The sequence below is a fragment of the Balaenoptera musculus genome, chromosome 2 (genome assembly GCF_009873245.2).
Source record: "Balaenoptera musculus isolate JJ_BM4_2016_0621 chromosome 2, mBalMus1.pri.v3, whole genome shotgun sequence".
NCBI classification, from domain to species: domain Eukaryota; kingdom Metazoa; phylum Chordata; class Mammalia; order Artiodactyla; family Balaenopteridae; genus Balaenoptera; species Balaenoptera musculus.
In genome coordinates this window covers 131,649,304-131,673,491 of record NC_045786.1, presented here as the reverse complement: position 1 = coordinate 131,673,491, position 24,188 = coordinate 131,649,304, and the positions used below count along the sequence as shown (strand labels likewise).

The 24,188-nt window shown below is 41.1% G+C and overlaps 1 pseudogene; it reads right to left on the bottom strand.

Moving 5' to 3' along the window:
* Nucleotides 1-22,925: 22,925 nt before the first annotated feature.
* Nucleotides 22,926-23,342, bottom strand: LOC118889918 (annotated as a pseudogene).
* Nucleotides 23,343-24,188: the final 846 nt, after the last annotated feature.

Genomic DNA, 24,188 nt, shown 5'->3' with positions numbered 1-24,188 from the left:
CAATTACTCCATAATTAAAGTAATTTGGTTCATTCCACTTGCTGACAGTCATTGAACAACAATTCACAGGACCAAAAGAAGTGATAATTAACTTAAAGAATAGCTCAGGGCAGTTTTACTCAGACAAGTTCACTGTTAGCTATTCCTAAAATACCTAGAATGAGGTGAAGTATGGAGAGAAAATCCTGGAAGAATTTTAAAACAAGAATAATGATAAAAATAAACAACACTTTAGGGTTTTTTCTCCCCCAAATAAGGTCCGCAGCAATTTAAATAGCCATTGTTATAACCTAACCGTAAATTAGTGTCATGGGCAAAACACACAGACCTTGAAAAAAAATTAAGCACTTAAATATTGGTTAGGGCTAGTCACTGTGGGGGATTGGTGCCTACTTGGGGGTTGGTAGGTGTGGTACAAAATACACTGGTACAAAAAGAACACCCAGAATCTTTAGAGAAGCACCAAAAAGGTGTTTAAGAATGGCAAAACTCAAGTTTGAAAGCAGCTTTAGGACACACACACACAAAAAGATCATGAAGATGAATAGTTGTCTCTACTTACATATAGAAATGTTGTCTTATGTAGTTAATTGACTAGTTCTCCAACCAGGAAAAAATGGAGAGATTAGTTTAGGAATTCTGATGGAGCATTACTGGGAAATGCTAGAACAGATTATAGGGTATGTGATTTGCCCAACATCATGGGACTAGAGAATGGGAGAGCTAAGCCTGGGACCCTGCTCTTTAGAAGGTGTACTCAGAGGCAAATTACACTGAACTGAACAGAATGGAATTAAATTAAATTTCTGGGAAAGACCAGATGGAATGTAAAGTAACCTCCCTCGTAAAGGGCCAAATGAATTAAAATATTCAGGTAATGGTGGTTCTGCTGGGTTTTAGGGAGTAGTTTCTGAAAGCCCTGCTTCTAAGGGAAATAGTCATAAGAGGCAATAACCTGCCATTACACTTCAAGGAAAACATTAGCTTTTGAAGGGTGATCCTTTAGAGTTTAGCTATTGGGCATGACCCCTGGGCAGCTTCTCCTGGATCCTGTGCTTGGGGTTGGAGAGAGGGTGAGGGAGACCATGTCCTCTTGCCCTTTTCTCAACATTATTTCAATGCAAGTTTGAAATTTTCACCTTTAACGATATATCCCACGGAGCCTGTAAAAGATGCCAAGAGTGCAATTACCTTGGGTGGTCCACAGTAGGGGAGTGGCCCCAGAAATGAGCCCTTTCAGGAGGTCCTGCCCACGTCTTCACCATTATACTGGTAAGGAAATTGGTTGTACTAAACAGCTCTCTTCAAACACTGAGAACTAGGAGGTAAGGGGACTTGCCCAAGGTCCCAAGTCTAGCTGGTGCCAGAGCTGGGGCTACAATTCCTGTCTCCTGTCTGCCTAGACCATGCTCTTTTCACTGACAGTGATTAATACAAACTATGGCACAAACGACTCTATTAATCAAAGCATTGTGTATTTCCCCACTCATGACAGTTCCATGTACCCTTAGAAAATTTAGCATAATGCATTGCTCAGCCTTGTCTCAGAAAAATTCCTTCTGAAATCTTTCTCTTCTGATCCCATTTGAAAATATTAGAAGGGCATGATATTAAAATATCATTCAAAGGATAAAATATATACCCTCAGGGTTTTACTCACAAATTAGTTAAGTCACCTATGTATTATTAAGGGTATTTCCTGAATATAATGAAAAAGATTATAATAAGAATCCATGTAATGATAAAACTAAGTTTTAAATAGGATAATCTCAGAGTGAGTGATTAGGATCATAGAACTTGATAGCTAGATGTGATTGTTGGAATTAAACTAACAACATAATTTGTATATAAGGCAATGGTTGCCTAGAGTGGCTGTGTGACTTGCCAAAGGGCGGGTGGCTAAATAGTGGCAGAGCTGGGACCAAATCAAGTCTCCTCACTCTCACCCAGGAAGCAGTGGAGAAAGTCAGATATTTGCATTAAACATAAACCTTCAAGTTTTCTGAGGAAACATGCCCAGGCTTCTGTGTGCTAAGGGCACAGGCTCTTTAGCCAGACCACCTGGGCTAGACCCCAGACCCCCCATTTCCTGACCTCTGCGTCCCTCAGTTTTGCCACATGTAAAAAGGGGCTATCGACAGCACGTCCTCATAGAATTAGTGTCAGATTAAATGAGTTATCTCCAGGGACTTCCCTGGTGGTCCAGTGGTTAAGACTCCCTGCTTCCACTGCAGGGGGCACAGGTTTGATCCCTGGTTGGGGAACAAACATGCTGCATGCGGTGCGATGCGACTGAAAAAAAAAAAAGAACGAAAAAAAGAGTTAACTCTAGGAAAAGGCTTAGAAGAGTGCCTGGCCATGGCAACCAGTAAATGTTGGCTACTATTCTCACTCCACCTTGGCAAACAAAGGCTGTCTCAGCAGCTGTGTGTCTCCTCTGTGCTGGGACCTCCAGCTCACCCCAGCATTGCTATTTTCTAACATAGATCCCTGAGCTTCTCAAGGTTCTGATACTCTGGGTTGGAACACAGTATACTAGGAGAATGTGCCAAACAGAAACCTCAGATCTCAGATTAGCTTACTCATTAAATCATTAACCCAGATCTGCAGGTTCAGCCACAACTCCAGGCAGGTTTTTCCATGGCTATTGAAAAACCATCCGCTGCTTCAGACTTCTCACCACCAACCTTAATTGCACCTCCTAGCTAATGAATTCTCTTCATATAACTGATGGACTTTCTATCACGATTTGAGTTCCAAAAATATCTCCTGCTGGGTACAAAAGCAAAATTCTCATTGAAGTAGGTTGCTTTCATTTTTAAAAAGTGCGAGCGTGTGAGCATCTCAATGTGGTACTGTACACATGTGGTACAGGGTGCAAGAGTACTGAAGTAGGAATTTGAGGACTTGGTCTCTGATCTTGATCCATCCCCAACTGGCTGTGTGACCTTGAGCAGATCACTAATCTCTCTGGTCTTCAGCTGATTCTGCTCTAAAATGAGGGAGGTTGGATGAAAAGCTTTCTGTATTAGTCAGGGTTCTCCAGAGAAATAGAACCAATAGGATACTTATTTATTTATTTATTTATGATAAGGAATTGGCTTGTGTGATTTAAGGAGGCTGGCGAGTCCCAAGATCTGCAGGGTGAGTCAGCAGGTTGGAGACCTAGGAGAGTTGATGGTATGGTTCCCGCCTGGAGGCCAGCAGACGTGAAACCCAGGAAGACTTGATGTTTCAGTTTGAGTTGGAAGGCAGAAAAAAGCTGATGTCTCAGCTCAAAGGCCTTCAGACAGGAAGAATACTCTCACTTGGGGAAGGTCAGTCTTTTGTTCTATTCAGACCTTCAACTGATTGGATGAGGCTCACCCACATTATGGAGGGCAATTCCATTTACTCAAGCTACTGATTTAAATGTTAATCGTATCCCCAAATTCCCTCACAGAAACATCAAGTCTTGTTTGACCAAATATCTGGGTACCTCATGGCCCAGTCAAGTTGACACGTAAAATTAACCTTCCCACCCTCTGAAGCCTCTTCCAGTTTATACCTCTGTGATACAAAACCATATTTACCACTAGTACATAGGCAAAAATCTCTCCTGTAAGCAGAATCAGTGCTCTCTGTCTCCCTAGCCATTTCCTAAGTGCAGAAGGCCTAAAAATTACTGTGAGGCAGGTGCATACAAAGCATGATGGGGAGAGAAAAGTAGGAGTTCTGAGTAGGCTCTCTTTACCAAACAGGTAAGTGGCTCAAAAGTAGGAAGTATTTCCTTCATTTTTTATAGTAGGCACTAAATAATATATACTTATTAAATTGAAAGATATAAAATGAGTAGAAATTTGATAACTGGGGGAAGGAAACACTTCAAAACATTGAACATGATATGAAATTATCTGGTCAATAGGATAAGTTAGACTGGGAAAAAGAAAGTCTGGCTACTAATGGCTATTGTGAATTGATATGTGCTGTTGTATATGATACACACTGGAGAAAAGACTTAATATGAAAAAGAGAAAGTAAAATATCTCAAACTTTTATACTGATTATGTGTCGAAATAAAATAATATTGAATATATTGGTTAAACATAACACTAAAATTAACTTCATCTGTTTCTCTTTACTTTTTAAATGTGGCCACCAATAAATTAAATACTATATGTGGCTTGTATTATATTTTTATTGGATAGCACTTCTATAGAATGTCAGCAAAAGGCTTTAATGAAATGGAAAATGGTGGAAATTTTAAATGAAGAGATATAGGTATCCAGGAGGGGAATAATAGGTCACTTGAGTACATATATGTACATTCTAGGGAAAAGTCTGTAGAAGTTATTAAAGGTACAAGTGTATAGAATATCTTTATGTTAAATACCCATTAATAACATATAGATTGAATATATCTCATGAATGCAATACATGGTTATTGAGTACCAGGCACTGCGCTTGACATTGGAGTTAAAAAGCTTTATCCTTCTTCTTACATCTCACTGACCAGAATCACCACAAAGGATAATGAGATTACCATAGATCTGGTAGGAAGAGTCTACCTTTCTTAAAATCAAGGAATCTCTGCCTATTATCTGAAGAAAATCTGAGGTTTTTTTTTTTTTTTTTTTTTTTTTTTTTTTTTTTTTTTTTTAAAGCACTTTTCTTTTTTATAGCTACTTTATTTATTTATTTTATTTTATTTTTGGCTGTGTTGGGTCTTCGGTTCATGCGAGGGCTTTCTCTAGTTGAGGCAAGTGGGGGCCACTCTTCATCGCGGTGCGGGGACCGCTCTTCATCGCGGTGCGCGGGCCTTTCACTATCGCGGCCCCTCCCGTTGCGGAGCACGGGCTCCAGACGCGCAGGCTCAGTAATTGTGGCTCACGGGCCCAGCTGCTCCGCGGCATGTGGGATCTTCCCAGACCAGGGCTCGAACCCGTGTCCCCTGCATTAGCAGGCAGATTCTCAACCACTGCGCCACCAGGGAAGCCCGAAAATCTGAGGTTTTTAAAGCAGGGAATAAAGGTGACAATTGCTGTATGCCACAATCAACGTATATGCACTGGTGTCCTGGTTAAAAAATGAGCAGGTTCACAGCATTCAACATTATGACCCCTTAAATTAATAATTAAAAATACTATTACAAAAATCATTTGGGGTCATTCACATTTGATCATCATTTCTCCAAAAACTTCAACCATGGGCATGAATTTTAGTTTTGCTGACATAGGACTCTAACAATATGTGTTTCATTTAGACTTATGTTAGAAAAAAATTGGTTTCAAATTGAAAAAGATACACAGAAACATATGGCCCTCTTTTCCTTTCTTCCTTCCTTCCTTCCTTCCCTCCCTCCCTCCTTCCTGCCTTCCTTCCCTGTGGAGGAAATGTGTATATCTTAGCACTGATTTTTTTTTTTTTTAATTGGAAGGGAAAAGAGCAGGAGGGGAGACTTGAAGCTTTTCTAGAGGATAGGATTTCCCTGGATGAAGCATACCTGTGATTACATTTGTAAGGACATATAATACACTACCACAAAATCTTATCTTCCTCTGTTGACTGACTCAGTTATACAGCCCCTTATAGCATGGACTGAAGTACAGATTTATATCAGTAAACTCTTGTCCATAGGTATACTAGTCCATATTTTTAAAGCTTCAACGAAAGTATTTAGAAAATAGAAAAGAGAGAGGATTCCACTGAATTGATTCAATAAGCTTTCATACACAAGAATGAGGCACATCTAGTAATAGGTGGATGTGGACATAATTCATACTAACCTTGCACATTTAATACCATTAATTTGTCAAAACTAATAATATTAATTCATTCAAAAATGAGATTAAACCTAGGCACCCCTTGCAGCCATAATCCGTGACTGATGTCTCTTCGACACGGGCAGCACCGCACCTCCAGCAAAGCGAGCGGCGCACGTGTGGCAGATTGCAATGGGAAACCATCGAGTATCTCCTATCTTCAGCTAAAGCATCCTTAAAAAAAAAAAAAGAATGCCTCTGCACTCCTTGAATGTTGTATTTTAGCAGCCAAACCCACGATTTATATTTAATGCCAACAGGGCAGAGTCACACAATTATTTTTCTAAACAGCGTTTAATGGAAATCAGCAGGTATGAAGAGACCGACCAGACTCACAAAATGATGGTCGCTGCAGTTGACTTTATTTCTGACCATGCAAATCAAGTATGGGCGTCATTAAATGCAGCCGACCAAGGATGGTGCAGCGTGTTCCGTGGTGTCACTCTGAATTATGAAGGACACCCACTTGTCTCATTTCCTCACTTGCTCCTTTGCAATATGTTAACACACCATACTACTTTTCTGCAGTCTTTTCTCTACTATTATTCATTCTATAAACATTTACTGAGCACCTACTATGAGTGAGGGACTCGACTAGAACTGGGCATGTGAAGATTAATAAGAAAGGGCAATCTTTCCCACGGACGTCTTTGCCTATTGAGAGGTACTGAGGTGGGTGGAAGAGAGCACACACATGTACTAGAGTCAGGCGGCTCCAGCTTCTCTGTTCCAGATGCTGGAATTAGAATAACTAGCTATGTGACCTTGGATAAATTACTTAGCCTTTCTGAGCTTCTATTTCCTCCTCTGTAAAATGGAGATAACTACTTATCTGCTTTATAACATTGTCATGAGGATGAACTGAAAAAAAATAGATGTAAGACAATTAGTACAATACTTAGCAAATGCTTATTTTTTAAATGATAGCTAATATTGTTGTTTTAATTATTATCTAAAGTACCCAGCAAAACACACGTGTGAGGTAGACACTCAATAAATATTCACTCCCTTCTTCCTTGTTATTTAAGATGATAATTTGCTCAGCACCAGCCATAGGGAGGGATGAAGGGGGAGAAATTTGTTTTGGGCACATTCCCTCACCTTATGCTTCTCTCCCTCCCTGGTGAGTCTCTATGCTCCTGTGTCTTCTGTTTAAAACACCTATTTTCAGGAAAAAATCTGAAATTTCTCCAAGCTGAAAAATGTGGGTAAATAACTGTCAAGGGGAAAGAAACTCTAACAGAAGCCTAGTTACCAGCCTATAGATAAGGGAGTTTTCTGCTTTTATTAGATGCCAGTCACTGGAGATAGCAAGATACCACTACCCTCTGATTCTAATCACTGGTGGGGTTGTCATAAATAGTGTAGTCTTGTGATATGGAAAAACAAGCAAAAAAAAGACTTTTGTGGCCCCATATTCTATAGTGGGCATTTATTAAAGTATTTTTTCCAATCAGAGAGTTTTCTTTCTAAGACAGATTCCTGTGATAGCTGTTAGAATTAAAAATAAGCATGTGGGGACTCCCCTGGTGGCACAGTGGTTAAGAATCTGCCTGCCAATTCAGGGGACACAGGCTCGAGCCCTGGTCCAGGAAGATCCCCCATGACATGGAGCAGCTAAGCCCATGAGCCTGTGCTCTAGAGCCCTCAAGCCACAACTACTGAGCCCCCGTGCCACAACTACTGAAGCCCATGCACCTAGAGTCCATGCTCTGCAACAAGAGAAGCCACCACCATGAGAAGCCCGCGCACCACAACAAAGAGTAGCCCCCGCTCGCCGCAACTAGAGAAAGTCCACGTGCAGCAACGAAGACCCAACGCAGCCAAAAATAAATAAATAAATAAATAAATAAATAAATAAATAAATAAAATTTTTTTAAAAAGCATGCGACATACAGTAATAGTACCATTTATGTGTTCTGTGTAAGTACATAATGTGGATCTTCTCATTACATCCTTCAAAAGTTCTAGGAGGTAGGTAACTTATCATCTGCATTTTACAGATGAGAAAACTGAGGCCAGAGAAGTAAAACATCTCTACTAATTGATAAAGCTAGGATTTCCAGTCCCTTCTGAATGAACACAGAAATGGTGTTCTTTACACTGTCCTAGGAGTGGTTCCCACAAAGCTGAGCCTCAATAGACTATATGAAGTGAAATCCAATTTTTATTTTATCGTATGTTTATAGATGACATTTTTCCTTATAGCTACTTTTACTGATAAAGCAAATCACCCACATAAATCTGTTAGGAGCAGCTGATGACTCAAAGCTACCTGTTATGTCTAGCATCGCTGATGGAGGGGATTATGCATCGTCCTAGAGGCAGAACTCAGGTGCTTCCTCGTGGACAATGTCCTACGTTGTAATGTGTGGGTTTTTCTTTTTTAATAGGTTCAATTCAATCTATCGTTTCTTTTAGGTAGGAATTGGGGACAGAAGATGCAACAAGATAATACAGAACCAACACAGAACGACCTACATATCTGAGCTAAAAGATGAGGCAATACCAAAAATGTTAACGGAGTAAGAAAATATACGGCAAAGATACCACTAAACTTTTTCAGACAATGTAAATCACAGACAATGTGCTATAAATGTAAAAGCTGGAAAACTAAGAGATGAGTCCAAATTCTTCCAGATATTTTGAAAAATTGACTATACAACTCCTTAAAAGTATAGACTCATGCTATTGTTTTGCTCATCTTCTCTTAACCTCGTGGGTGCGAGAGAGAGCCTTGCCCTAAGGTTCCAGGGAAGACTGAATAAGTGACACTGGACACAACAGATGAGATTGACAGCAGTTTACTGGTCCCAGGTACTCACAGCCTGGGGGAGGACACCACATACCATGCAGAGCCACATACAGGTCGTAAAGTGAAGCAGCAGGGACTGTAGGAGACAAGCTCTGTAGTAGCAAGAGGGTGGGATGATGTCTGGTTCCCACAGGAGGATGGGATTTTCTTGTCTGAATAATGCCACGGGCTTGCAGAGAGGTGTAGCTCATTAGGTGGAGGACCAGGTGGGAAGCAGCTGGTCCGGCTGCTAGGGGAACTGGCTGGGGAACCTTTCCTCCCTAGTGGGGGAGGCATATCTGGGAAGAGCAGGAGAGCTCAGAGTTAGGGCTTGGCCCTGTGAGGCTCAAAGATGTCAAGGCAGCACATGAAATTTTAGGCCTTACCATCTAGTATGTTAGCCACTGGCCACATGTGACTGTTGAACACCTGAAATGTGACTAGTCTGCACTGGGATATGCTGTAAGTGTAAAATACACACCAGAGTGTAAGGATTTAATACACAAAAAAAACAAAACAGGTAAAACTATCTCATTAACTTTTTTGATTACATGTTGGCATGATAATATTTTGGATATATTTTGGGGTAAAATATATTATTGAAACTAATTTTACCTGTGTCTTTTTACTTTTTTTTAAAAAAGTGATTACTAAAAACCTTAAAATTACATATGTGACTGGCATTTGTGGTTCACATTATGTTTCTGCTGGACAGTGCTAGCGTACACCTGCCTCTAGGAAACCGAGAAACTCAAAATACCTTGGAAAAGTTGACTGGAATCTTTGTAGTGTGGAAAACTCCTGCTTTACTGACAGAGAGACTCATTGTAGCTATGTGCTCCAGTTATCACTCCTCAAACAGGCCCCTTGGCAAATAGGTGCTCTTTTTTCTGGCCTGGACCAAATCTCACCCTCCATTGACTAGCATTCCAAATTTAGCTTAGCTGAAGTTCAGAAAAAGAGGCGTTACTGTTAAGTGATTGGGCTGAGTTGTAGCAAAGTAACAGAGGAGTAGGGCAGTAACGCCCAGTGCCTTGCTGCTGTGATGGACATGGCCAGGGATGCTCTAAATCACCACACATGATTTATTTTTAAGCCCCTTGTATTGATTGTGCTGGACCCCAAATATCAACAGCCTTCTCCTAAAACTAATTTATACAAGTTGAAAAAGCAACAACTGATCATTTTGTCCCCAAAATTGAAACCAGGAGGCCAAAAGCATATCACACTAAATAAAGCAGAGTTAACGGCAATTCCACATACTCAAGAAAAAAAAGAGAAAGAAAAAAAAGAAGTGCTATCTTTGGAGGCAAAAATCTGTGGTCCAAATAATGTTTCTCTGGTTTTTAATTGAAATGCCCTATTAGATGCTAATTTTGCAGTTTGCTGCTGTCATTACTGCTCAGGAATGAAATACAGCCAAGGAATTCGGTTTCACTATAAACAAAGCAACAGCTTGCTCTCTAAGTGTTAGAAACAGCTAGTGTGCATTAGCAATAAGCCAGAAAAATCTCCTAAAGTAAGAACAGAAGGATGCAGTTTTTGGATATTGGCTATTTATAGACCATCCTACTTAGGTAAGGCTTCCACCCCAGTATGACCTCAGCACCTTGCCCAGAAGAGTCTCCATCTCAGGGAAAGCTGGGCTCTGCTCCTTTAAGTTTCCTGAAAGAAAAAGAAATACTCATTTCAATCTTACCAATAAATAATAATAATAGCCTCCAATTATTACTGTGAGTCAGGTATTGGGCTAGGAATTATACATGTACCAACCAGGTTTTACAGCAAATCTTCAAAGTTGATAAAGATTAGATCTCCATTTTGTAGATAAGGAAATGAAGCTCAGAGACATTGGTTTATCATTCAGAAATGGCTTGGTTGCAAATAATAGAACACCTGACAACTGGTGGCTTAATGCAAGTTGGAGTTTACTTGGTCTATGCAAAAAGATGTTGCAGGGAGGCCACCTAGGGTTGCTGCATTGGCTCAAAGACCCAGGCTCTTTGTGTCTTTCCACTCTGCCATTCAGAGTGTGTTGGCTTTTGTCCTTGGGTTCATCATTGCCACGTGGTTGCTAGACCTCTAGCAGGAAGAGGGAAGGAGGATTGAGAGGCGAAGGACCCTGCCAGCTGCGGCTGCCCTTCTTTTTTTTTTTTTTTTTAATTTTTATTTATTTATTTATTTATTATTTATGGCTGTGTTGGGTCTTCGTTTCTGTGCGAGGGCTTTCTCTAGTTGTGGCAAGTGGGGGCCACTCTTCATCGCGGTGCGCAGGCCTCTCATTATCGCGGCCTCTCTTGTTGCGGAGCACAGGCTCCAGACGCGCAGGCTCAGTAGTTGTGGCTCACGGGCCTAGTTGCTCCGCGGCATATGGGATCTTCCCAGACCAGGGCTCGAACCCGTGTCCCCTGCATTGGCAGGCGGATTCTCAACCACTGCGCCACCAGGGAAGCCCGCGGCTGCCCTTCTTAATTAAAAAGTTTCCCCAGAATAATATCTGGCATCTCATTGGCCAGAACGTGTTTCATGGCTACCTCTATCTGCCGGGAAAGCCAGGAAACAGTATTTTTATCTGAACAATGAATGTAAAGCTGGATTCTTTTAGCAAGGAATAAGAAGAGACTGATTAGACAAGTAATTTTAGCATCTGTCACTTTGGGGTTGGATTCCAGGGTTATCTGATTCCAAAACCCATGCTCATGTCTTAAGTGCTTTGCAGCCTCCTGAGGACCTTATCTTGTTTATCACATTCCCACACGTGACTGGCACAAGTAGGCACACAGGTTTTTCTGACTTAAGGCACCATGTTGAAATCCCACCAGAGAAGGTTTAGTATCCCACCTTCCTTATAACCCTCCTTGGATGATGGTGATTGCAGCACAATTGGCTGCAGTTCAGTTGTGCAATATTAAGATAGTCTCTGCTTAGAGAAATTTTTTTTAAAAGACAGAATGCTAAGTGATTTTTTTTTTAAGGTTTGGAGACCACCTACATGAAAAGATTCTCCCAACAGCTAGATACAGAAAACAATTCCAAAACTAATTCTTTTCCCTTATTCTATCTAAGCTTTTACTAATGTGTTTTTAGCCCCAAAGAGCTGCCTCAAATCCTTTGCCTTTGGGTAGCAAGTTATTGGAACTAAGCTTCACGTTTTTGGATAACATTTTCTTCTTAGCAGACATGGGATGCTGTAGATAAAATGAGAACTATTTTAGTAATTGGAAAACAAGTGGGTGATATGTGTGAGGCTGTGTATACAAACATGTAGACACAAAAGCTGTGGAGGCAAGATTTTTCAGGGACAGAAGTTGATAAGTTAGACCCTGGATTGCAGAACTCAGGAAGGAACGGGAGAAGTCATCATAAACATGACTTTCTTCTAGGCCAGCAACAGAATCCATTATAGGGAAACTCGCGGATTTGTCAGACCTTCTGGAGGCAGTCCCAATTTTAAACATTCTGTCCTGTTGCAGATCAGATATTTGATGGTGTGTCCTGACCAGCCGGTCATGTGTGAAATATGGCCCCTTAGCTACTGGTGAGCATTGGGACATTTTCAATTAAAATGATCCTGAACCTCTTTAAGCTGTCTGTGAGGGATTCAAAATTTGGCCATTCCCTCTTCTTTGTTCTTTACTCTTTCCCTGTTGTGGTAATAAGTTGCCAAGGGTAAAACTCAAATTTTCACGCCAGGGCAATTCTGCAGTTCAGACCACAGAGTTTGCTGTGGCCACAGTGCCAGTCAGTCTTTTTATTTTTTATTTTTAAACATTTATTTATTTATAAATTTATTTATTTACTTTTGGCTGCATGGGGTCTTTGTTGCTGCGCATGGCGGGCTTTCTCTAGTTGTGGCGAGTGGGGGCTGCTCTTCGTTGCAGTGCACGGGCTTCTCATTGCGGTGGCTTCTCTGGTGACTTCTCTTGTTGCAGAGCATGTGGGCTCTAGGAGTGAGGGCTTCAGTAGCTGTGGTACGTGGGCTCAGTAGTTGTGGTGCACGGGCTTAGTTGCTCCATGGCATGTGGGATCTTCCCCCATCCAAGGCTGGACCAGGGCTTGAACCCGTGTGCCCTACATTAGCAGGCGGATTCTTAACCACTGCGCCACCAGGGAAGTCCCAGGCAGTCTTTTTAAATGGAGGCTCTTTTCGGAGTTCCTAATGATCAGCAAACAAACTCATAAAATCCATGTCCTCTGAAGTCATTGTACCTGGTTACAGATATGCTAATCAAATGGATGTAGTCATAGCTTCTTCCGCAAATAAAATAAGCAAAAAATAAAGAAAAGAATTATTTTACTTTTTATGTGTTAACACTTGATGAAATGTTTGAATTTTATCACATAAATGTCATACGTTTAATGCAAATCCATGGGCTACGTGGCTATTAACTAGAAATATTACAATCATTATAAGACTTTAATTATTGTACTAATTTATGCTCACAGGTCAACCATATTCGTTTGAGATTTGCTTCTGATTTCATGCATGCTATGGTATTTTATATTGAAAAATGCCCACGTGATCTTCATATAGGGCATGGGGAATGCCATTTTACTTATTTTATGATAAGACGATAAAATTTTATTCCAGTTTTTTGTTTTACTTTGTTTTGTTTCGTTTTTCCCTTCCCCTCTCTCCCAGAGACTCCCAAATCTCTGACATTCTGGAACTTTGATATTTTAAAATGCACATTTTAAAAGGTACTACAGTGATCGAGGCTTTCTTTCCAAGGGTCTGCTGAAAATCATGACAAGCCTAAAAAGAGCAGTTAATCAGTGCTTTGTCTCATCTTCCGGTGCATCAGTTCCAAATTTTCAGTCCAACTAATAGCGGTTTGGGATGTTTCTTTAAGTTGGCATATAGCTAACGGTTTCTGGAGACTCTCTCTCTAGTCAAAACCACACCATCTCAGCACACCCGCATCCATAATCCGAGGGTGGGCTCAAATGGGGCTAGACTGTGAAATGCTTTCATTTCCTATTGACTGGTTGTATACTTCCCTTGTGTTAATCCCTTGTTAATGGACACTTTCTTTGAGCCAGCTGAGATCGGGGTTGTGTTGTCTTTGTGATTCCAGCAGATTTTATTACTTGGATATCTTTGTTTTCATTATTTTTGAGATTTTGGGATTTTTGTCTGTTTCATTGATATTGATTCTCTCAGTTAGAGATGGCCCGGCCTCCTACTGTTTCTGTTTGTGTTTGATCTACAAACAGTGGGAGGGAATCCTTAGGCTGCAAATGCTTTAGTTCTGTGCTTCAGCTGCGAAAGACATGGTAAGAGCCATTAGCAGCTTTCTCAACTGAAAACAGATGAATGTGGCTTTATACCTAGAAGGGGGACTTATATTTTGTCATTTAAATGACCTCAGGTCATTGTTCTGGGGCACCCATTTTAGAGGACAATGTGCAATTTTGAAGAGCTCTGACAATCACTTTCTGAGAAATCCAAAGAAAAATACATATGATTCCTTACTTTATTTGCTCTGCCTCTTCCTAGCTGTGTGACTTTGGGCAAGTCATTTTACTTCTCTGGGCCTCAGTTTCCTTATCTTGAAAATGAAGGTACTAGACCAGATGATCTTTAAGTTCTTTCTCCCCTTGATTAATAGATGGAGAAGAAGTAACATTTCTTGAGCTGTTACTTAATGCTCAGTATTTAAATATCTTATTTCAATGATGTACAGTTATTTCACTTAGTAACAACCCAGTGTGTAAGTATCATGATTTTGCAGATGAAATAACGGAGTTAAAATGTAGGTACATGATGTATCACCTATCTATGCTGAGATAGAGTTGGCTTCATGACTGCTTAGTATGCAAAAACGTACATTCTCTCCCCATTAAGATTATAAGGTGCTAGAGAGAGAGACCACACCTGCCGAACACTTACTTCAGGGCTTGGTTTCAAATATGTGGCTGTTAAATTAGGTTACTTAGTAGTTTATATGCAAGCTAATGGGTCATGACATTGAAAATACACTAGCTGTGTGGTTGCAACCAGGTTGACTTCAGATGACAGCTGCAAGATCTCTGATTCCCCTCCACTGGGGAGTCTAGCTGTTTATCGCCTTGTCATCCAACTAATTGCCAGAAAGGTGTCACTTTCTGCTCAGGATCCCTTTTCAGGCAACCTATCCTTTCACTTATGTGCCTGTTAAGAAAGATTAAGAATTGACTTAAAAAAGAAGTAAAATCTTTAAAAAAAATGCTTATTAAGTACCAACATTAGTAAGGATTTCTTAAAAAATTGAAACATGTTGGCAAATGTATTTTATAATTGCACGATTAAAAGTAATCTAAATTGGCTAGAGATTTTACAATAGCTGTGATAAAAATGCTATCTCAGGAAGAAGTATGCTTTGAGCTTCCCCCTTCATTGTCAATAGCAGTCTGGATTGGACATCACTGTCTTTGCAGAGGCAGGACCTGGACCAGAGCCTTTTTTCCAAGGAGGTAGAGGAAATGATGGACAGGTACAGACTAAGACAAGAGAACTTAATAACTTGGATCCCTTTCAAAGTGATATTCTTTACATTTTTGTTCAAAATGTAGAAACGCCAAAGGCTTTAGGTGAGAAGGTTGGAGAACACCAACTGCTGGTATCAACAATTCAGCTCTGGCCCCAAATTTCTAATTGCCACCCAGTAAAGCAAAACCCATATGGTTAATGGAGCTCATTCTTCTTATAAGGCGGTTTGGAAACCATCAATTGCCCCTCATAACGTGCCCTTTGGGAGATTAATCATTTTATACATCAAGCTATTTATCAAAGAATTCCTTCCAACCTGTTGCAATTCTTCACCTCCTTCTGTTTCTAGAGATGTTTTAGATGGTTGTGAGCATGTGTTGCTGAGCTTCCCTTTATCCAGCTCATGGGCCCAGTGAGGGGGTTTTTCGCCCTCGTGCTCCCAACTACCCTTCCATGGACTGACTTGTTAGGAGGCTTAAAGAACCTACCACTGGAATTTCTCAGATGATGGTGTCTCTACAGCAGTCATGCTCAACCCACATCAGAATCCCCTTCAGGAACTTAAAATAATCCCCAATGCCTAGGCTGCACCCCAGACCAGTAGCTCAGAATCTCTGGACTTGAGACCTGGCAAGAGTACCTTTAAAAGCTCCCCAGGTGGGCTTCCCTGGTGGCGCAGTGGTTGAGAGTCTGCCTGCCAATGCAGGGCACACGGGTTCGAGCCCTGGTCTGGGAAGATCCCACATGCCACGGAGCAGCTAGGCCCGTGAGCCACAATTACTGAGCCTGCGCGTCTGGAGCCTGTGCTCCGCAACAAGAGAGGCCGCGATGGTGAGAGGCCCGTGCACCGCAATGAAGAGTGGCCCCCGCTTGCCACAACTAGAGAAAGCCCTCGCACAGAGACGAAGACCCAACACAGCCAAAAATAAATAAATAAATAAACAAAGTAAACAATGCGTTTAAAAAAATACATTTAAAAAAAAAAAAGACTGAAGTTTAAAAAAAAAAAAAAAAAAGCTCCCCAGGTGATTCCAATGTGCAGCCAAGGTTGAAAACCAGGGCTTTGGAAGGACGGTGCTTATAAAGCTCTTACCTGGAATTTGCAGTATATTCATTTGGAAATATTTACCTGGAATTTGTGATATATAGTTGACTGTTGAACAACATGGGGGTTAGGGGCGTTGACCCTCCCCACAGGCTAAAATCCGCGTGTAACTTTACAGGTGGTCCTCAGTATCCATGGTTCCGCGTACTCAGATTCAACCATCCCTGTACTGTAAGAAGTATTTCTTTAAAAAAAATTTTTTTTTGGCCGCGACGGGCGACCTGCGAGATCTTAGTTCCCCGACCAGGAATTGAACCTGGGCCCCCTGCAGTGGAAGCGTGGAGTCCCAACCACTGGACCACCAGGGAATTCCTTGTAAGAAGTATTTGTTGAAAAAGATCCACATATAAGTGGACCCCTGCAGCTCAAACCCGTGTTATTCAAGGGTCAACCATATTCATCTCGTTATCACCTGTTGAAAATTTTGTCTGATTCATCTGCTGGTCTGCAGAGGTCTGAAGAAATAGATTTTCCCCTTTTTGAAAAGAGGAGTGGGGAGGAGCCTGAGAAACCAGGGTGTCGCTAACCACAGCAAACCTTGTTGCTTGTAGCGATGCGGGCTCTGTGCTCACTGAAGCTACAAAGATAGCTATTTGTCTAACCCTGCCCTGGAGAAGCAATTAGGGGAAAGGTGCCTTGTGGAGAGCAAGGTCTGGGAAAGGAGATGGGGGCACGGGCAGAAGAGGGTTCTGAGTCAAGGATTCCACCTAGATGCTGCCTTGGAAAGAAGACTCAGAATGGCCCACACGGCATCCGCTCCTTCCCCACCCCAGGACCTCAAACTTCCTTGTGTGTGCGTGTGTGTGTGTGTGTGTGTGTGTGTGCATTTATTTAACATATATAATACATACAGAAATGCATATTTATGAGACAATCAAGTAAATTTGAGCTCCGAAAAATTTAGGAGTACTTGTTAATTTAAAAAATTTTTTATTTTATATCAGCATAGTTTATTAACAATGTTAGTTTCAGGTGTACAGAAAAGCGATTCAGTTATACATATACATGTATCTATTCTTTTTCAAATTATTTTCCTATCTAGGTTATTACAGAATACTGAGCAGAGTTCCCTGTGCTATACAGTAGGTCCTTGTCGGTTATCTATTTTAAAGATAGCAGTGTGTACATTGTCAGTCCCAAACTCCCAATCTATCCCTCCCACCCACACTTCCCCCCTGGTAACCCTGAATTCATTCTCTAAGTCTGTGAGTCTATTTCTGTTTTGTAAATTCTGTTTTGTAAGTTCATTTGCATCATTTTTTTAGATTCTGCATATAAGTGATATCATGATATTTGTCTTTCTCTGTCTGACTTACTTCACTTAGTAGGATAATCTCCAGGTCCATCCATGTTGCTGCAAATGGCAATATTTCATTCTTTTTAATGATTGAGTAATATTTGGTTGTATATATGTATCACATCCTCTTTATCTATTCATTTTTCGTTGGACACTTAGGTTGTCAAGCTTCCTTTTGATGGAAATTACTGCCCATTATCCTACTCCAGGACTTTTCCATTCCTCTGCCCTACCTGGTATGGACCACATCCCACCATTAGATAGCCATTTAGTCTATCATTTATTAAATACTGAGTATGTACTCTACTGGACCCTACTGGGCAGTGGTTTCCTTACTACAGTATCAGAATTACCTGGGGGAATATGTTTTAAAAAAAAATATTTCTACCCTAGCCCTTTTCTTTATTAAAAATGAAGATTTCCCTCACTCACCCCAGTATATTTGATTCAGTAGAGCTGGATAGGGGGTGGAAATCTGCATTTTTAAACATGGTCCCATGTGATTCTGTTGTAGGTGGTCTGAGAAATCCAGTCTGAGACGCTGTCACAGAAGATATAGAGAGAAGAGTCACATGTAGTCCCTAACCTTGAGGAGAACGACAACAACAGGTGGAAGCCAGAGCTCGGGACCAAAGCATGGGGCTCCCAGCCCAGGAGCAGTAGGGGTGGTCCATCCTGTGCTCAACTCACCACGCTTGAACTCTGTCCTCTTACCTAGGAAAGTGCCATGTGGACGAGCCAGTCTTGCCAGAGGGTTGACCCAAGACCAGGGCAAGATCCATAGAACATGACTTACTATTCCCCAAACTAGTCACATTCTAGGCACCTTGGTGCTTGGTTTCTCCTGTCTCATCCTTTCTTGCCTGTCTGGAGAATCTCATCAATTCTTCAGCATTCAATTAGTAAGTCATCCTCTGGGTAAAGCCTTTCCTCATCCTTCCAAAGCCCAGTTGGTACATCCTGTTGGCTCTCCTGGTGTTTTGTGCTTGCCTCTGTGTGTTTGTCTCTGTGTCTCATTATGTCACACTGTGTCTCACTGTGGCCTCCAGAATAGGTGGTGCTTGTCAGTCTCAGTATTAGCAGCGCTTCACCAGGGACTGGCACATGGCAGGTACTCAAGAAATCTTTATCGAGTGGAGTCCTGAGGGCAGGAACAGGCAACCACTGGACCCCTCCACACAATGGGAGTGAACATCCTGAGCAGTGGAAGTGAGATGAGAAGACACTCCCCCACCCCCAGTATAAGTGCGCAAAATCCTACCCCCAGCTCCAGGAATGGTGAGGAACCATGGGATGTGAGCATCCCACTATAAGGACCACTGCATCCAGCATGCTGATGGATGCAGCTCCGCCAGAGCTCACAGTTCCAAAGACAGCTACCCAACAAGCAAAGAATGCGTGTGTAACAGATAGGAATAGCTAACACATAGTGCTTCCTGTGTGCTCGGCTCGCCTCTAAGCACTTACACTAGTAATTCACACATGGGCCCTACTTAACAGGTCAGACCAAGGCACAGAGTGCTTAGTTATCTTGCCCAAGGGCATATAGCTTGAAGTGGCAGAACTGCGATTCAAACTCATGCGATCTGGCTCCAGAGTCTATGTTTTAAGCACCACGCTCTAGTGGTTCTCTCTAAATACTAGTAAGTGTTCATTTTATGGCAGAAGAATTGGGGGAGAAGGTCATCACTTGTGGGGGACTCAGGGTTTTCATTTTATTACGTTTTCATATCACTGGAAATCATTTAATCCCATTTGCTAATCCATTTGTGGCAAACACTCTTCATCATCTTCAGGTATTTAATGCCACTCCCAAATCTATATTAATTCACTAAGTTGAGAGTTTCAGAATTCAACATTTGTGCTTACCTCTTCAGCTGGTACGTAGGAAAGCAAATTAGCCATGTAGAATCCTTTCCAGTACTTCATATGATTTTATAGAATAAATTATTTTAGTTATTTAAGCTTAAATAATTTTCAATGGTAATTGCCTAATGCTCTCCACTGAGCTTGCTTTTTTGCTCTTTTCATTGCTTCAGGGTATTCACTAAAAAGGATTTAAAATTATTGCTTAGAATGCTCTTTCCCTCAACCAAGAGTACCGGGCATTCTACATTCAATACCCTGTGAACTCACCTTTTCCATTTAACTTTTCAGAAAAGTTTACCCCATGCTTAATATTTGCAAGCAGTTGAATAAGGAAAAAAAGCTGAGATGTTGATGATTTTTAGGAATCAATGCAAGTGAGCTCAGAGAGAACTGGCAGGGGCACAACTCAGTGGAAAAAACCCTTCAGAAAGGCAGAAAAGAGGTGCTCTCTCTGAAGCACCCTTGGCTGGCAGTGGGCTAGGGGCAGAGGCACTGGAGGATGCCTGGATGGGAGACCTGGTGCCAGAGCCTGCAGCAGACAGCTGTCTCCTGCTGCCCCAAGCAGGGGAACTCTGCTTCCTCAGCAATCAAAGAATCAGAGATTTAGAGCTTTTTTGCATTCGTAAGGAATTGTACACCAACTCTGAATCTTTTGTGATGAATTAAGGAAAGAAAGGAGGGAGGAAGGAAGGGGAAGGAGGAAAGAATTAAGGAAGGTGGGGGAATATCCCTGCCAAAAAACCAAATATATGCACTCACAGATGGCAGAAAGAAATGACAACCCTCCTATATTCTACATATTATCCATAAAGACTGTACTTAACTTTTTCAATAAATAGAAATTTGCATTACTAGGTCTTCTTTTTTAGTGTTAACAGATAAGGCATAATCGATTCTTGGTCTAGAAATTTCCTGAGGATGGGGTAGGAGGACAGGGATGGTCTGGGACTCCGCTAAGAAGCAAAATAAAACAAAAATTGTCAAAGTGTTCTGAATTTGCCTCCTTGAATTAGCTGAAACAGTTCACATCTGGTGGGGAGGTGACGGTGGTGAGAGCAGCTTTAGTGCTCTATAAACAAAATTCTAGCAAAGAAACTCAGACTGCACCCCTCCAAGGATCCATCCACCTCAATATGTATGTATTCTCATAGTATCAACAAGGGAATTTTGAAGGTAAGTACAAAAGTTACCTTCTCTAAAATTATCCTCACAGATTATGGGTGCTCCTTTGAGGGCAAGAATGCTATTTACCTGCAATATTCACTCCTTTTCTTTCTCTTCTTTAAAAAAAATTTTTTTAAGACTTTTTATTAGGTTTACAACAAAATTGAGAGGAAGGTACAGAGACTTTCCCTATGCTCCCTGCCGCTACGTATGCATAGCGTACCTCATCATCAACATCACCCTTTCCTTGACTTCTTTTATGAGAGAAAGAAAGACACCTCTATCTCATTTAAGCCTCTGTTTGGTTTCTTGTTTGGGTTTTTTTGGTCATGCTCTTATATGTAGCCAAAGCTAATCTGAAAAGATATATCTGCTTTTTATGCCTCTTTATGGTACTGTTTTCTTTTACGTTACACAAATATGTTCTTTTTAGGTGGGGAAAGTTGGGACAGATTTTCTTAGAGACCTGGAACTAAGAAACTTGTTGATTCACTGAAGTATATCTAATAGCCTCCTTTTGCACAAAAACTGACAAACAGCAAAAACAAAACACTACAAATTTGGCTAAAGAAATAAGGCATAAGAAATCTTTAAAAAGGGTAAATAAAAGAAATTTTTGAAGGGGTGAATGATTTGACAGTTTTAAATTCCCCTTTTTCCCATCAGGAGGTCTCTGGAAGAAGAACCCATTCTGATATCCTGACTCTTAATAACAAACATGGCAAGCATCACACTGACCTTCTACTTCTCAGCAATAGCTGGTGAAAGCATTAATCTTATTATTTCATGACATTTTTTAATCATTGCAACCCAGCTGCCATTTCCTCTTGCACTAAGTGAATTGAAGCCCTCGGCTGAAGCACATCACACTCTTAGATGTGTGAAAAACTGATACCCACAACATAAATCACCATTCCTTTCTTTCCTGGGACCATGCACATGATTCAATATCCACACTAGGGCTGTCAGGAACGTGTCAGCTCAGTGTTAGGAAAATAATCCAACGCCATCTCCCAGGCACAAGATGTTATTCTTCAAAAACATTTTTAAAAATTCTTTAAGCAGGTGGATGATTGAAGGAATAAGTTGGCTGGCTTCTAAGAATGAACTTTTCAAAAGAAGTCCAACACAACTGTTGCTGACGTTTCTTTGGAAAGACGATGAGCAAATAAGATATTTTGCAGCAGAGGGTTTGGAGGGGTAGTGCAACGGCATCTGCGGAACCTAATTTACTGCTCCACAAGGCAAGGGGGTATCTCATTATGACCATGAATAGATGGCTCTAGGATTGAAACAAGAAAGGTGTTTTGGATGACTCCTGCCATTTTATTTGAGTAAAAGTAGATTTGGGCTTAGATCTGGCAAAGAGCTAAAAGAAAATAACGAGCAGTTGGAATGTCTGGTTTTTAATTTGTGCTTATCTATCTTTTTGCAGAGTACTCGTGGTGAATATGTGGTACTTTTTTACTCTGTTTCCCTTTCACACTCCTGAAAAACATTGTTGATTCTTTGCACTCCTGCTTACCGAGTTCAGATTTAACTTCAGGTTACTTCTCAACTCACCAGCTAAGCAGCTCCTACCAATCCATTGACTATGCCATAAAAATGATTATTGGCGCCCTGCTCTGGAAGCTTGAAAGTTTGGTGAAAGTTATTTTATCCAGTGCGGCTGGATGGGAGCCATGGCCGGTGCGTATGAGTCGGCTGGAGTTTCCAGTCATCTAGGTTTAAAACACGCCCAGGGTGCCTCCCCCATGGTTCCTAGTTTGTGTCTTTCAAGTAAAGTACAAACATTCCAGACACCTATAAAGCAACCTAAGTTCAGAATTCCTTTTTATTTTTGTAATGTTCCCCTTCAATTTAACTTTACTTTGTCCACACCTACCTAGTACATCTGCAATATTTTTTTAGAGCTCAACTTTATCAAGTTTTCCTAAGGCATTCAATCTGGTTTTCATAGAAACAACTCTCTTTCTTTGTGAGCTCACGTTTCATCTTACATAATATTTAATTAAATTGCATAATTAAAATAACCTGGTGTAAACATGTTTGGGGACAATCCTAACCAAATCTTAGGAGGCATTCAACAAACCGGTGGGAGCAGAACGCACAAGCATATGTAGTGGTGACGAGCATCAGTTTTTCCTGAGCCTTGGTCAGTAGATCCTACAGATGCAGCAGATGGCATTGGCTAATCCTCTGAGTCAGTTAAGCAGAGGTCAGTTAGAGACCCCACTGTCAAACAGAAGCCCTAACTCTCACTAAAGATGACACTAGGGCATGTTTTCCTTTTTGTTTGTGTGTTTTCTTTAAAAAAGGAAACCAATTAGCTTTGAATATCCTCATTAGTTATTTTTTGGGTGGTTGGGAGCAAATAATTTTTAATGGGGTGGTGTTTTTTTTTAAACAAAAACACTGGAGAATCATACAATGCTGCCAGCATTGGACGCAATTAGGCCACGGGTCTGCACACAACTTTGCAATTGGCCCTATGATGGCAGAACCTCTCCTCTTGCCTTTACTGTTTCCTATGACCTCCACATGATACCAAAATAAAGGAACACACCATCTTTCTCCAGGATGACTTCCGTTGTTGAATTACCACTGCTGCATGTATCTTCCTTCTGAGCTCCAGTTTGCCTTTCTCGACTCTGGCCATCACCATGTAACCTGCATCAGCAGCAGGAATCTGTTCAACCGTCCCTCGATCCACTTCACGGAGACAGTACACAGAATTTTGACTCCTGTGCTGTCAGCGTAGCTGATCATGGTTCCTACCAGAAGACCCCAGAAATGCAGTACTTTGCATGGGAGGAACCACCACATCCTTGCTTCTACATCTTGAACATGAAAAAAGGCCACATTGCTTTTTTTTTTTATTGTGGTAAAATATATATAACATAAAATTTACCCTTTTAAGCCTTTTTGAGTGTATAATTCTGTGGCATTACGTCAGTCTCATGTTGTGCAGTCATCACCACTATCTTCAGAACATTATTTTTTATCACTACTAACGAACTCTGTACCCATTAAACACTAAGGTTTCCCCATTCCCCTCTCCCCTCAGCCACTGGCAAACACAATTTTACCTTCTGTCTCTATGCAGTTGACTATTCTAGGCACCTCATATAGGTGAAATCTACAATATCTGTCCTTCTTTGTCTGGCTTATGTCACTTAGCATAATGTCTTCAAGGTTCATCCATGTTGTCTCATTGCTTTTGAAATGGTTTTCCCACTGAGACCACACCATCATAGCCTAGAGTCTTCTGTACACCCCCATTTTGAGGTTGCCTTTCTTCCTCCAGCCTCCTGCAAAGTGGTGACCACCTGCCCCTACCACCCCAAAGTGTGAGTGCCTTTTAGGGAGACCACCCCACAGTCCACCAGACTTGGTTGCTGGGCTCTATTCGTCCTTTCCAAGGTTCTAGGATTTTCAAATGCCTGCTAAATCTTCCGTAACAATCAATTCAAATACACAAGTTTGGCTATTCAAATTACTTTTTCCAAAAGTACTTTAAAATGCATTAAGTTATTAATTGCCTGCTGGCACTTTAATCAAATGGGAAAATTGACATAGCCAGAGGCATGTATTTTTGTGGAAAGAAAATTTATTTAAGAAGAAACAGCAGCTCTTACTGCTTAATTTAAACCGAGAAAACTGTGGAAAATCAACTACTATGGAAA